Raw genomic sequence first — 16,259 nt, 5'->3', positions numbered from 1 at the left:
ACTGTCCTGCACACTCACTGTGCACAATCACCAGTCACCGTCCACACTAATCGTAGTCACTGTACACACTCACTGTACACACTCAGCCAACATAGTCACTGGGAACTCACCGTACACATGCATCGTAAACAGTCATTGCATACACTGACTGCACACTCCATGTACACTGACGGTGCGCGCACACACATACACTGTGCCCGCTGACGGTGCGCGCACACACATACACCGCGCCCGCTGACGTTGCGCGCACACACACCGCCCGCTGACGGTGCACGCACACACACACCGCGCCCACTGACGGTGCGCACACACACACACTGCCCGCTGACGGTGCGCGCACACACACCGCCCGCTGACGGTGCGCGCACACACACACCGCGCCCACTGACGGTGCGCACACACACACACCGCCCGCTGACGGTGCGCGCACACACACACCGCGCCCACTGACGGTGCGCACACACACACACCGCCCGCTGACGGTGCGCGCACACACACCGCCCGCTGACGGTGCGCACACACACACCGTGCCCGCTGACGGTGCGCGCACACACACCGCCCGCTGACGGTGCGCGCACACACACCGTGCCCGCTGACGGTGCACACACACACACACCGTGCCCGCTGACGGTGCGCGCAAACACACCGTGCCCGCTGACAGTGCGCACACACACACCGCGCCCGCTGATGGTGCGCGCACACACATACACTGTGCCCGCTGACGGTGCACACACACACACACACACCGTGCCCGCTGACGGTGCGCGCACACACACCGTGCCCGCTGACGTTGCGCGCACACACACCGTGCCCGCTGAGGGTGCGCGCACACACACCGTGCCCGCTGAGGGTGCGCGCACACACACCGTGCCCGCTGAGGGTGCGCGCACACACACCGTGCCCGCTGAGGGTGCGCGCACACACACCGCGCCCGCTGACGGAGCACACTCGCCGAGGGGAAGGACTGGAGTAGAAAAATGGTACAGCCACAGACACACCCCACTTTTACATAATTAATTTTTGATCAGATTTTCCACTGTAGCTGAAAGGTTCACTTGTAATGGGACAGGTTTTGAGTGGTGGGGCTGTGCCTGGTGGATGGTGTTAAGCGAAGGGTGATGTTGAGCGCAGTGATGGGTCAGCTGGGTCACTGGTCAGACGCAGCAAGAAATGTTTGTACTTGGGCACGGGACAAAATGTAATGAAAGTCTGGATTTGCACAGGGAAAGATTTATTCCCCTCTCCACTGACCAGCACAAACTCTGGGCCTCTGCTCATTCCTCTCTATCTCCTCCTTATCCTCTGGCTTCCTGAAACAAAGGGGATTCCCAGCGAACGCTAACTAAACACAGTGGGGTGTTTAAAGGGGCTTCTAAGCTGCCTGAAATTTTATGATTTGCACAACACGGCTCTGAGACAGTGGAACACCACAAGTCCAGGAGGGGTTACCACAGCAACCGGAGCCCACTGATCCCCTGTGCATTTCCTGCACCCAGTGATCTCCCTGTGCATTTCCTGCACCCAGTGATCTCCCTGTGCATTTCCTGGGCCCACTGATCCCCTGTGCATTTCCTGCACCCAGTGATCTCCCTGTGCATTTCCTGGGCCCAGTGATCCCCTGTGCATTTCCTGCACCCACTGATCCCCTGTGCATTTCCTGCACCCAGTGATCTCCCTGTGCATTTCCTGCGCCCACTGATCCCCTGTGCATGTCCTGGGCCCATTGATCCCCTGTGCATTTCCTGGGCCCAGTGATCTCTTGTGCATTTCCTGCGCCCATTGATCCCCCGTGCATTTCCTGGGCCCAGTGATCTCTTGTGCATTTCCTGCGCCCACTGATCCCCTGTGCATGTCCTGGGCCCATTGATCCCCCGTGCATTTCCTGCGCCCACTGATCCCCCGTGCATTTCCTAGGCCCAGTGATCCCCCGTGCATTTCCTGGGCCACTGATCCCCCGTGCATTTCCTGGGCCACTGATCCCCCGTGCATTTCCTGGGCCACTGATCCCCCGTGCATTTCCTGGGCCACTGATCCCCCGTGCATTTCCTGGGCCACTGATCCCCCGTGCATTTCCTGGGCCACTGATCCCCCGTGCATTTCCTGGGCCACTGATCCCCCATGCATTTCCTGGGCCACTGATCCCCCATGCATTTCCTGGGCACTGATCCCCCATGCATTTCCTGGGCCACTGATCCCCTGTGCATTTCCTGGGCCCAGTGATCCCCCGTGCATTTCCTGGGCCACTGATCCCCCGTGCATTTCCTGGGCCCAGTGATCCCCTGTGCATTTCCTGCGCCCATTGATCCCCCGTGCATTTCCTGGGCCCAGTGATCCCCCGTGCATTTCCTGGGCCCACTGATCCCCCGTGCATTTCCTGGGCCCAGTGATCCCCCGTGCATTTCCTAGGCCCAGTGATCCCCCGTGCATTTCCTGGGCCACTGATTCCCCGTGCATTTCCTGGGCCACTGATTCCCCGTGCATTTCCTGGGCCACTGATTCCCCGTGCATTTCCTGGGCCACTGATTCCCCGTGCATTTCCTGGGCCACTGATTCCCCGTGCATTTCCTGGGCCACTGATTCCCCGTGCATTTCCTGGGCCACTGATTCCCCGTGCATTTCCTGGGCCACTGATCCCCCGTGCATTTCCTGGGCCCAGTGATCCCCCGTGCATTTCCTGGGCCCAGTGATCCCCCGTGCATTTCCTGGGCCACTGATCCCCCGTGCATTTCCTGGGCCCAGTGATCCCCTGTGCATTTCCTGGGCCCAGTGATCCCCTGTGCATTTCCTGCGCCCATTGATCCCCCGTGCATTTCCTGGGCCCAGTGATCCCCCGTGCATTTCCTGCGCCCACTGATCCCCCGTGCATTTCCTGGGCCACTGATCGCCCGTGCATTTCCTGGGCCCAGTGATCCCCCGTGCATTTCCTGGGCCCAGTGATCCCCGTGCATTTCCTGCGCCCACTGATCCCCCGTGCATTTCCTGGGCCACTGATCCCCCGTGCATTTCCTGGGCCACTGATCGCCCGTGCATTTCCTGGGCCACTGATCGCCCGTGCATTTCCTGGGCCCAGTGATCCCCCGTGCATTTCCTGGGCCCAGTGATCCCCGTGCATTTCCTGCGCCCACTGATCCCCCGTGCATTTCCTGGGCTAGCCTCTAGGAATCACAGGCCTTCTGCTCAGTGCTAGCTAGCCCCAAGTTCCCAGTGAGAATAGGTGGAAGGCTGACTCTCCTTATTCTCTGACCCCCTCCCCGGTCAGGTTCGACCCCCACAGCCAGCAGCTGAGGTTCTGTTACAGCTGAGCTCCCAGTGGTGAAAGTCCAGTTGCTGCCCATCACATCGCCCGTTCCCTCACAGCTTCTGTAAATGTTGGAAACCCTGAATCAATGATTCTCACACCAGAGCTACACAGAGCTGCTCCAGTCCACAGCATCTGTGCTTTTCATTTCAGTCCTTGTGTGAGGCGTCAGTTCCTCACTGCACTAAAGGAGCTTTTGTTACTTTTTCAAGAAGGCAATTTTCTCTTTATGGAACTGTGACCTCTGTGCTCCAAAACCAAATAAGCAATCAACAGTCTCACAACTTACTGCAGTCTCCAGTGGTCTCGAGTGACCATGAAGCAGGCAGACGGAGGACCACAGACACATCCCTAGGCTCTGGCTTCTAATACTGGTCCCTCCCTCCAAATACTGGGCACCCCCCAACAACCCTGCAAAAGTAAGAGGCAGATCCCATCTGCGTGAATTATCGAGGGCCCAAGAACCACCTTGTCACTAAGGCACAGTACTAAGGGCGGGATGTATCAGCCTGTAGGGCAGTGGTAGCTCTGTGAGACCACCTTCCATGCCAATTAGGGGGGACTTTCTTCAGAAATTTCTGGAGAGTGTGGAGTAACCAGTCAAATAATGCAATTCCCAGTGTACCCTGTAAAATAACGTTGCAAATTATACTGTGCGCACCAATCTGAATTCAATGTACCAATGCTTAGCAGTCACAGTGATCACAATTCTCCTGCCACTGATTTCTTGGATTTAGCAGCAATTACAAAGCAAGTTTCTGGCTGCAAAACATGAACAAACTGCGGACATTGGCTTTGCGAGCTGAACAACTGGACTATACAAAACCAGCACAGAAAGTGAAAATTAAAATGAGTATTACATAGAATTACATAAAACGAATTGGTACAACAACAACTTGCATTTATATAGCGTCTTTCATGTAGTAAAACATCCCAAGGTGCTTCACAGGTGCAATTTTTTTTAATTCATTCATGGGATGTGGGTGTTGCTGGCAAGACCAGCATTTATTGCCCATCCCTAATTGCCCTTGAGAAGGTGGTGGTGAGCCGCCTTGAACCGCTGCAGTCCGTGTGGTGACGGTACTAGGTGAAGGCAGTGTCCGAGGCCCAACCATCTTCAGCTGCTTCATCAATGACCTTCCCTCCATCATAAGGTCAGAAATGGGGATGTTCACTGATGACTGCACAGTGTTCAGTTCCATTCGCAACCCCTCAGATAATGAAGCAGCCCGAGCCCGCATGCAGCAAGACCTGGACAACATCCAGGCTTGGGCTGATAGTGGTAAGTAACATTCGCGCCAGACAAGTACCAGACAATGACCATCTCCAACAAGAGAGAGTCTAATCACCTCCCCTTGACATTCAATTACCATCACCGAATCCCCCACCATCAACATCCTGGGGGTCACCATTGACCAGAAAGTTAACTGGACCAGCCACATAAATACTGTGGCTACATGAGCAGGTCAGAGGCTGGGTATTCTGTGGTGACTCACCTCCTGACTCCCAAAGCCTTTCCACCATCTACAAGGCACAAGTCAGGAGTGTGATGGAATACTCTCCACTTGCCTGGATGAGTGCAGCTCCAACAACACAAGAAGCTCGACACCATTCAGGACAAAGCAGCCCGCTTGATTGGCACCCCATCCACCACCCTAAATATTCACTCCCTTCATCACTGGCGCACCGTGGCTGCAGTGTGTACCATCCACAGGATGCACTGCAACAACTCCCCAAGGCTTCTTCGACAGCACCTCCCAAACCCGCGACCTCTACCACCTAGAAGGACAAGGGCAGCAGGCACATGGGAACACCACCACCTGCACGTTCCCCTCCAAGTCATCCACCATCCTGACTTGGAAATATATCGCCGTTCCTTCATCGTCGCTGGGTCAAAATCCTGGAACTCCCTACCTAACAGCACTGTGGGAGAACCTTCACCACACGGACTGCAGCGGTTCAAGAAGGCAGCTCACCGCCACCTTCTCAAGGGCAATTAGGGAGGGGCAATAAATGCCGGCCTCGCCAGCGCCGCCCACATCCCATGAATTAATAAAAAGAAACAGGCTCAAGGGGCTGAACAGCCTCTTCTGGATTTCATCTGGGCACCGCACCTCAGGAAGGATATATTGGCCTTGGAAGGGCAGTGGGGACATTCAAAGGGGTGATACAAGGGGATCAGGGTAAACATGTTCCCACAAAGAAAAAGGGAGGGACTGCCAAATCTAGAGCCCCCTGGATGTCAAGAAGCATTCAGGGTAAGATAAGGCAGAAAAAGAAAGCCTATGATAGACACCGGGAACTCAATACTACAGAAAGCTTAGAGGAGTATACAAAGTGCAGGGGTGAAGTTAAAAAGGAAATTAGGAAAGCAGAGAGGGCATTAAAAAATATTAGCAGGTAAAATCAAAGAAAACCCAAAGATGTTTTATAAATACATTAAGAGCAAGAGGATAACTAAGGAAAGAGTAGGGCCTATTAGAGACCAAAAAGGTAACCTATGTGTGGAGGTGGATGATGTGGGTTTGGTTCTTAATGAATACTTTGCATCTGTCTTCACAAAAGAGGGGGACGATGCAGAGATTGTAGTTAAGGAGGAGGAGTGTGAAATATTGGATGGGATGAACATAGTGAGAGAGGAAATATTAAGGGGATTAGCATCTTTGAAAGTGGATAAATCACCAGGGCCGGATGAAATGTATCCCAGGCTGTTAAAAGAAGTCAGGGAAGAAATAGCAGAGGCTTTAACAATCATTTTCCAAACTTTACTGGATACAGACGTGGTGCCAGAAGATTGGAGGATTGCTAACGTTGTACCGTTGTTTAAAAAGGGATTGAGGGATAGACTGATTAATTACAGGCCAGTCAGCCTAACCTCGGTGGTGGGCAAATTATTGGAATCAATTCCAAGGGACAGGATAAACTGTCACTTAGAAAGGCACGGACTAATCAAAGACAGTCAGCACGGATTTGTTAAGGGAAGGTCGTGTCTGACTAACTTAATTGAATTTTTCGAGATGACAACGAGGATCGATGAGGGTAGCGCAATTGATGTAGTCTACATGGATTTTAGCAAGACTTTTGACAAGGTCCCACATGGCAGATTGGTCAAAAAAGTAAAAGCCCATGGGATCCAAGGGAATGTGGCAAATTGGATCCAAAATTGGCTCAGTGGTAGGAAGCAAAGGGTAATGGTCGATGGGTGTTTTTGTGACTGGAAGGCTGTTTCCAGTGGGGTGCCGCAGGGCTCGGTACTCGGTCCCTTGCTTTTTGTGGTATACATTAATAATTGGGACTTAAATGTAGGGGGCATGATTAAGAAATTTGCAGATGACACAAAGATAGGCCGTGCGGTTGATAGTGGGGAGGAAAGCTGTAGACTGCAGGAAGATATCAATGGTCTGGTCAGGTGGGCAGAAAAGTGGCAAATGGAGTTCAATCCGGAGAAGTGTGAGGTAATGCATTTGGGGAGGGCAAACAAGGCAAGGGAATACACAATAAATGGGAGGATACTGAGAGGTGTAGAGGAAGTGAGGGACCTTGGAGTGCATATCCACAGATCCCTGAAGGTAGCAGGACTGCTAGATAAAGTGGTTAAGGCGGCATATGGAATGCTTTCCTTTATTAGCCGAGGCACAGAATATAAAAGCAGGGAGGTTATGCAGGAACTGTATAAAACACTAGTTAGGCCACAGCTTGAGTACTGCGCACAGTTCTGGTCACCACATTACAGGAAGGATGTAATTGCACTAGAGAGGATGTAGAGGAGATTTATGAGGATGTTGCCAGGTGTTGGCTAGGGGCTGCAGTAACCTGAGACGTCAGCTGCTGATACACGCAGGCAGGAGAGAGAATTGACTCTTCTCCTCTGTGTACTAAGCCAGTAACCATAACCGGTGACCTCCGGTCAACACAGGACTGGAGAATTTTAGCTATGATGACAGATTGGATAGGTTGGGGTTGTTTTCCTTGGAACGGAGGAGGCTGAGGGGAGATTTAATTGAGGTGTGGAAAATTATGAGGGGCCTCGATAGAGTGGATAGGGAGGACCTATTTCCCTTAGCGGAAGGGTCAATAACCAGGGAGCATAGATTTAAAGTGATTGGTAGAAGGAGTAGGGCGGAAATGAGGAAAAAATCTTTCACCCAGAGGGTGGTGGGGGTCTGGAACTCACTGCCTGAGAGGATGGTAGAGGCAGAAACCCTCAACTCATTTAAAAAGTACCTGGAATGTGGACCTGAAGAGCCGTGACCTGCAGGGCTACGGACCAAATGCGGGAAAGTGGGATTAGGCTGGAAGGCTCGTTTCTTAGCCAGCACAGACACGATGGGCCGAATGGCCTTCTTCTGTGCCGTAAATTTCCTATGATTTCTATGAAGGGGTGCAGCGTAGATTCACCAGAATGATACTGGGGCTAAAAGGGTTAAATTATGAGGATAGGTTGCATTCACTAGGCTTGTATTCCCTTGAGTTTAGAAGATTAAGGGGTGAACTAATGAAGTGTTTAAGATGATTAAAGGACTTGATAGGGTGGATAGAGAGAAACTATTTCCTCTGGTGGAAGAGTCCAGAACAAGAGGGCAGAACCTTAAAATTAGAGCTCGGCCGTTCAGGGGTGATGTCAGGAAGCACTTCTTCACACAAGAGGGAGTGGAAATCTGGAACTCTCTCCCCCAAAAAGCTGTTGAGGCTGGGGATTAATTCAAAATTTAGATCGATAGATTTTTGTTCGGTAAGGGTATTAAAAGATACGAAACCAAGGCGGGTGGATGGAGTTAAGATACAAATCAGTCATGATCTGACTGAATGGCAGAACAGGCTTGAGGGGCTGAATGGCCTCTTCCTGTTCCTATGTCGAGGTATTTGTTCAACTGCCCTTTCCCCAAGTCCACTCAGCCAAACCACCCGTATTCCATCCCCACCTTAGCCCTGATCCCCCTTTGCTCTCCCTCTGGTTTCTCTGCCATGCTCTTTCCAAGCGATTGATGACACCAAACTCCTGGGCTCCACTGACCCCATTCCCACTAAACCACTGACCACCCAACTACCCTTTCTATTTTAGCTTCTATTGTAAATGGTTCCCTCCACTCAGGCACTGCTCCCCCTCCCTTTCAAAAAAGGGGGGTGATGACAGTGATTTTGAAAGGGAGGGGGACAGTGCCTGCAGAGAGGGAACCATTTACGATATCAGCTAATATGGGGGCCAGGAAGGGAAGAACCACACTGTTCACAACATCTACTTCCTGTTCGATCCTGAGCTGAGCTTCCGATCCCTTAACCTCTCCATCACAAAGACTGCCTCTAACACTGCTCGCCTCTGTCCCCATCTTAGCCCAACTGTCACCTCCACACTTGGCTATTCTAATGCTCTCCTGCCTGCCCCCAATGTCCACTTTTGGTAAACTTCAGGTCATCCAAAACTCTGCTTCCCGTATTCTGTCCCACATCAAGTCCTTCTCACCCATCAGCCCCTGTGCTCACCGTGCATCAAATTTAAAATTCTCATCCAAGTGTCTAATACCCTTATGGGCTCGCCCTTCCCCATCTCTGTAACCTCTTTTAGCCCCAACACCCCCAATCCAAATGCTGCTTTACTCTGATTTCGGAAATTTGTGCATTCCCCTTCCCCCTGCAGCCCACCATTGGTAACCATCCCGTCGCTCTGAAATTCTGAGATAGATGAGGGCAATGCAGCTGATGTGGTGTATATGGACTTTCAAAAGGCATTTGATAAAGTGCCATATGGTAGGCTTATCATCAAGATTGAAGCCCATGGAATAAAGGGGGCAGTAGCAACATGGATACAGAATTGGCTAAGGGACAGGAAACAAAGAGTAGAGGTGAACGGTTGTTTTACGGACTGGAGGGAGGTGTACAGTGATGTTCCCCAGGGGTCAGTGCTGGGACCACTGCTTTTCTTGATATATATTAATGTTTTGGACTTGGGTGTACAGGACACAATTTTAAAATTTGTAGATGACACAAAACTTGGAAGGGTAGTGAACAGTGAGGAGGATAGTGATAGACTTCAAGAGGATATAGACAGTCTGGTGGCATGGGCGGACACATGGCAGGTGAAATTTAACGCAGAAAAATGCGAAGTAATACATTTCGATAGGAAGAACGAGGAGAGGCAATATAAACTAGAGGGTACAACTCTAAAAGGGGTACAGGAATAGAGAGATCTGGGGGTATATGTGCACAAATCGTTGAAGGTGGCAGGGCAGGTTGAGAAAGTGGTTAAAAAAGCATATCGGATCCTGGGCTTTATAAATAGAGGCATAGAGTACAAAAGCAAGGAAGTCATCACGAATGTTTATAAAACACTGGTTTGGCCACAACTGGAGTATTGTGTCTAGTTCTGGGCACCGCACTTTAGGAAAGATGTGAAGGCCTTAGAGAGGGTGTAGAAGAGATTTACTGGAGTGATTCCAGGCATGAGGGAACTTAATTACATGGATAGACTGGAGAAGCTGGGATTGTTCTCCTTGGAACAGAGAAGGTTGCGAGGAGATTTGATAGAGGTATTCAAAATCATGAAGGGTCTAGATAGAGTAGATAGAGAGAAACTGTTCCCATTGGCGGAAGGGTCAAGAACCAGAGGACATAGATTTAAGGTGATTGGCAAAAGAACGAAAGGTGTCATGAGGAAAAATGTTTTTACACAGCGAGTGGTTAGGATCTGGAATGCCTGAGGGGGTGGTGGAGGCAGATTCAATCATGGCCTTCAAAAGGGAACTGGATAAGTACTTGAAAGGAAAAAATTTGCAGGGCTACGGGGAAAGGGCGGAGGAGTGGGACTAGCTGGATTGCTCTTGCAGAGAGCCGGCACGGACTCGATGGGCCAAATGGCCTCCTTCCGTGTTGTAACCTTTCTATGATTCTATGACTCTATTTCCCTCCGCCTCCCTCTCCTGCTTTCAGACCTTCCTTAGAACCCCTCTTCAACCTAATCTTGCCTTGGGCTCAGTGTCCATTTTCTTCATGTCTCTGAGAAGGACCCGGGGGTGTTTTTCTATATTTTAGGTGCTATATAAATGCAAGAATTCTGTTTCACAAAGAAACTACCCCTTTCGATTTTGGGGGAAACTGAAATATTTTGAAACATGGAAATGGGATTGAGCTCAGAGAACTGAACCAGCAACTCTGCACAATTAGACAGTGGGACAGGAAGTAGCAGACACAAATACTTTCCTCACTGGATTTTTTAAGCTTTTATCGGCTACCAGCTCCTCCTACTTATGGGAAGTGTATAATTGACATTGTGGGCAAATGTAACCAAGCAATAAATGGTTATGTGGGCAGCTAAATATTGTGACTGAAGATCTGTAGCTGTTCAGTGAGGAGTCAGTGACTGATTACTGGTGACAGCCAGCTGGAGGTAGAACAGGGAACAGAAGAGCTGCAGTAGTGTCCATTCACAGGACATGAGAAGAACCTTATTGTCTCTCAGTTCTGGCCTCGAATCTTGATTCTCCCATTACAACCTATTTTTCTCTAATTTATTGATAGAGTTACAGCCATTTGTCCTCTGTACTTTGCTCTCTTGTTAATCAACCTCCCTGCATTCTCCCCATGTTACAATCTAATCTCAGCACACCATCTCCAGGATCTCATGATCCCGGACCTCCTCACCTCTCAGCCTTCCCTTCACGCACAATCTTCAGGCTTTTAAAACCCAAGCCTGGCATCGCCTCGCCACTACTTCTCCAATTATCTTCTTGTTTTTTTTAAACTTCTGACGCCCACTATCAGTTTTAATAACAGTGACAAACTAAGGTGTCACACGCTGAAGGAATGTCACTCAGACATCTATCTGCCATCTTCACATCTCAGAAAGTACATTTTCCGAAGCAGCTGTTTCTGTTATTCTGGCGTTTTGCTGCCTCCTCACATCTGGAAAATACAAATATTTCCATTGGAACACAAGGTCCTCAACCAGAAGACTACACCCCACCCCACAAATGATCTGTTCCGTATAAAATATTACACATTAAATCATTGCCCGAAATCAGCCTGTTGTGCTTCTAAACTAGCAGCCGCCTAACATCTGCAGAATCCTGCCTAGTGTCAACAAACACAGCCAAAGGGTATCAAGGGCACACTGGGTAATTGGGGGGGCACAGTTGGTAACATGGGGTTCAGCAGAGGATGGCGGGGCCTGCATCCACAGATGGTTTATGCTGCCTAAGTGCTAATGGTGAAAGATCAGAAATGGCTTCTCTGTTTGAGGCTCGCAATCTGAGGAGGCCCTCACATGGGTCTCACAGGAAGGCAAAAGTGCACAGCAGGAAACTCACTACATTTCTCATCTCCACAGAAACCAGAAGCAAAAAAGATGCTGAAGAGAGAGAGAAGGAATCATACAGAACCATCAACATCTGGCATCGCCAGCAGAAATTGGCCCATTCCACGGTGAATCCTATCAATTGCCCTGACTGGCTCAGGTAGGTTAACTCAGGGCGATACAGGCAGTCTAGATGTACAATTGACAAGAGTGCGATTGACAACTCACAGGAAAGTGAGAGGATGAGGCATTGGAAGGCCGGGGGGTGGGGGGTGCGTGATGGTACCTGAATGAGAGCTTAAGAGATGTCACACCCTGGCAGACGATGAGCTCAGGGGTCCTGCCATGAGAAGACAAATGCTGGCAGAGCATCAGAACCACAGGAAGCCCCTGCACAGACTCTCTAAAAATCAGCAGCAGATGGCATGGATGGTGGCAGAGTCTAATGCCATCCTTTGTGGCACTATCAGGGTTACTGTACAATGCAGAGCACACTGGAGTGAGTGGTAGCTACATAACTTCCTCACACATCCCCCAAGGACACAGAGGTATCCTGACACAACCCCATGGATATAATGAGGGATGATCTTCTGGGTGGTTGGATATCTGTAGGAGAGTCTGGGCCTCCAGTGGTGTCTTGCTTCCCAGGCTGCCTCCTCTTCCTCCAACAAATAAATTGTAAACAATTTTACAACACCAAGTTATAGTCCAGCAATTTTATTTTAAATTCACAAGCTTTCGGAGGCTTCCTCCTTCGTCAGCGAACAAATGTTATCTGTTTTTAATATAACGGGTCAGTTGCTGTCTTTTCTATGTTTCTACCTCTCTATCTCTGTTTTTTTTTTGTTTGTTGTTTTTTTTGGTGATTTGTATATTCTGAGACCTGGTAGGTAACACCTGTCTGTCTGCACACTGATTGCCTTGGCAACGGGCAGTTGAAAAAACTGTCTGTAATCACCAAGCATTGTTCTGTGAATTATAAATGCGATTTCATTTCGAGGATTTCATTTTCACATCGTTCACCTGACGAAGGAGGAAGCCTCCGAAAGCTTGTGAATTTAAAATAAAATTGCTGGACTATAACTTGGTGTTGTAAAATTGTTTACAATTGTCAACCCCAGTCCATCACCGTCTCCACATCACAACAAATAAATGATGAAGATGGGAATCCCCTTGGGGAACACCACATTGCAGTCGCCCCCTTCATTTTAGGGAATTTCCCCAAACAAGAAACAGTCTCAAAGGAGATTTCCAAATCAAACCAAGAATCTCCAAAACAAGCCAAAAAAGCTTTAACAAAAGACAAATCCAGAATAAAGTTCTGAGCCTCTATTTAGCAGCACAGTGAAACACAGCAATTCACGTTAGGATCCCAGCAACGGCCCTAGAAAGGCCTGTTATTAGTGCTTCTGCCTCATTGGAGGATAAATCTTAAATCAGACTGGAGAACTACATTTCTTGGTCTCCACAGCTTGAGATATAGCAAATTAAGGGGCAGATTACTTTATATGTGGCCCACAAGGTTCCATGATGTTCACCTAAATGGCCCACAAAGATTAAAAGCTCAGACACTCCTGCTGTATTTGATCTCACAGTAAAATTCTACAAAGCCTCCATCTCAAGTCTACTTTGTAGGTTTGGATCTCACTAAGAAGCTGAAAACTGGGACAATAGCAGTGTCATTATCCCTGATCAGAACATGCTCTGGATCATAGTCACAATGATTATGCTCTCATGGACCAGGTGATCTTCTCTCAGCTTAGTTGAGTTGGGCCTGTCCTCATGAAGTCTGTTTCTCCAACAGACCCAAACTCCTCCGCTTCATGTTGACAGTGCGAGTTTCACATCACAGGAAGGTGAAGCTTCAAGTCCCCCCCCGCCCCACCCCGCACTCATGTGCTTCAGTTCCCTGATCTTGACTGTCCTGCTGTGGGAAGCAGAGCTGGGCCCTGAGCAGAGGCTCTCAAGCCTGCAGGAGATGCTGTTGTCTCACTGGTGCAGTAAGGGCTCTCTTCTAAGGTTGAGTTTGAGGATATGGTTGGGACAGAGGAAAAGGAGTTTAACTCTGCATCTCAACCATTCCACATATCCTGATTGGGAGGTACTTGATTCAGAACTCAACAAGTGTTGCACATTACAGTACCAACATCGTTGACCCTAGTGAGCACAAAATCCACATAAGAAAATTCCACGTATTTCACCATCTCCTGGTTTAAGAGGGAGAGCTGCACTGGATGAGCTGGTGATTGTGACAGTTGTGCCTTAGCAACAGAGAACTGATGGCTTACAGCAGTCATGAGCAAAGTAACAGACATCACCCAACTGATCTAAGCAACATCACGATGAAGGTGATGGTGGAGCCCATAGCCTTTAACACAGTGAGGGACTCCTTTGTCTCCAACAATAAGAACTCTGGGTGAGAGTTGCATGCATTTAGAATATAAGAAATAGGAGCAGGAGTAGGCCTCACGGCCCCTCGAGCCTGGTCCGCCATTCAATAAGATCATGGCTGATCTTCGACCTTAACTCCACTTTCCCGCCCGATCCCCATACCCCTTGATTCCCTTAGAGTCCAAAAATTATTCGATCTCTCACTTGAATATACTCAACGACTCAGCATCCACAACCCTCGGGATGGAGAATTCCAAAGATTCACGACCATCTGAGTGAAGAAATTTTTCCTCATCTCAGTCCTAAATGGCCAACCTCTTTTCCTGTGACTATGCTCCCTGGTTCTAGACTCTCCAGCCAGGGGAAACAACCTCTCAGCATCTACCCTGTCAAGGCCTCTCAGAATCTTATATGTCTCAATGAGATCACCTCTCATTCTTCTAAACTCCAGAGAGTAAAGGCTCATTCTACTCAAATCGCTCCTCATAGGTCAACCCTCTCATCCCAGGAATCAATCTAGTGAACCTTTGTTGCACCGCCTCTAAGGCAAGTATATCCTTCCTTCCATAAGGAGACCAAAACTGTACACAGTCCTCCAGGTGTGGTCTCACCAGACCCCTTTATAACTACATCAACACCTCCTTACTCTTATACACCAACCCCCTTGCAATAAAGGCTAACATAACATTTCCTTCCTAATTGCTTGCTGTATCTGCATGTTAACTTTCTGTGATACATGTACAAGGACACCCAAATCCCTCTGAACACCAACATTTCTTAGTCTCTCAATTTTAAAAAAAATTCTGTTTTTCTATTCTTCCTACCAAAGTGGATAATTTGCATCAGCAAGACCTGGAGAACATCCAGGCTTGGGCTGATAAGTGGCAAGTAACATTCGCACCAGACAAGTACCAGGCAATGACCATTTCCAACCAGAGAGAGTCGAACCACCTCCCGTTGACATTTAACGGCATTAACATCGCCGAATCCTCTACCATCAACACCCTGGGGGTCACCATTGACCAGAAACTTAACTGGACCAGCCACATAAATAGTGTGGCCATACGAGCAGGTCAGAGGCTGAGTATTTGGTGGTGAGTGACTCACCTCCTGACTCCCCAAAGCCTTTCCACCATCTACAAGGCACAAGTCAGGAGTGTGATGGAATACTCTCCACTTGCCTGGATGAGTGCAGCTCCAACCACACTCAAGAAGCTCGACACCATCAAGGACATAGCAGCCCGCTTGATTGGCACCCCATCCACCACCTTAAACATTCACTCCCTCCACCACGGCGCACTGTGGCTGCAGTGTGTACCATCCACAGGATGCACTGCAGCAACTCGCCAAGGCTTCTTCGACAACACCTCCCAAACCCACGACCTCTACCACCTGGAAGGACAAGGGCGGCAAGCACATGCGAAAACCACCACCTGCACGTTCCCCTCCAAGCCACATACCATCCTGACTTGGAAATATATCGCTGTTCCTTCATCGTCGCTGGGTCAAAATCCTGGAACTCCCTTCCTAACAGCACTGTGGGCGAACCTTCACCACACGGACTGCAGTGGTTCATGAAGGCGGCTCACCACCACCTTCTCAAGGGCAATTAGGGATGGGCAATAAATGCCGGCCTCGCCAGCGACGCCCACATCCCATGAATAAAAAAAACATTTCCCCACATTATACTCCATCCCCCTGTCACCTTCTTGCCCGCTCACTTAACCTGTCTATATCCCTTTGCAGATTCTTTGTATCCTCCTCACAGCTTACTTTCCCACCTAGCTTCAGATCGTCAGCAAACTTGGATACATTACACTCGGTCCCTTCATCTAAGTCATTAATATAGATTGTGAACAGCTGAGGCCCAAGCACCGATCCTTGCAGCACCCCGCTAGTTACAACCTGCCAAGCCGAAAATGACCCGTTTATTCCTACTCTCTGATTTCTGTCCGTTAACCAATCCTCAATCCACACTAATATATTACCCCCAATCCCACGAGCTCTAATCTTGCGTAACAACCTCTTGTGTGGCACCTTATCGAATGCTTTTTGAAAATCCAAATAAACTACATCCACTGGTTCCCCTTATCTACCCTGCTACTTATACCCTCAAAAAACTCTAATAGGTTTGTCAAACACGATTTCCCTTTCATAAAACCATGTTGACTCTGCCGAATTATACTATGATTTTCTAAGTGCCCTGTTACCACTGCCTTAATAATGGATTCCAGAATTTCCCCGACGACTGATGTCAGGCTAACTGGCCTGAAGTTCCCTGTT

Source organism: Heptranchias perlo, chromosome 19 (genome assembly GCF_035084215.1).
Source record: "Heptranchias perlo isolate sHepPer1 chromosome 19, sHepPer1.hap1, whole genome shotgun sequence".
Lineage (NCBI taxonomy): Eukaryota > Metazoa > Chordata > Chondrichthyes > Hexanchiformes > Hexanchidae > Heptranchias > Heptranchias perlo.
Note: the sequence above shows the minus strand (reverse complement) of the source record.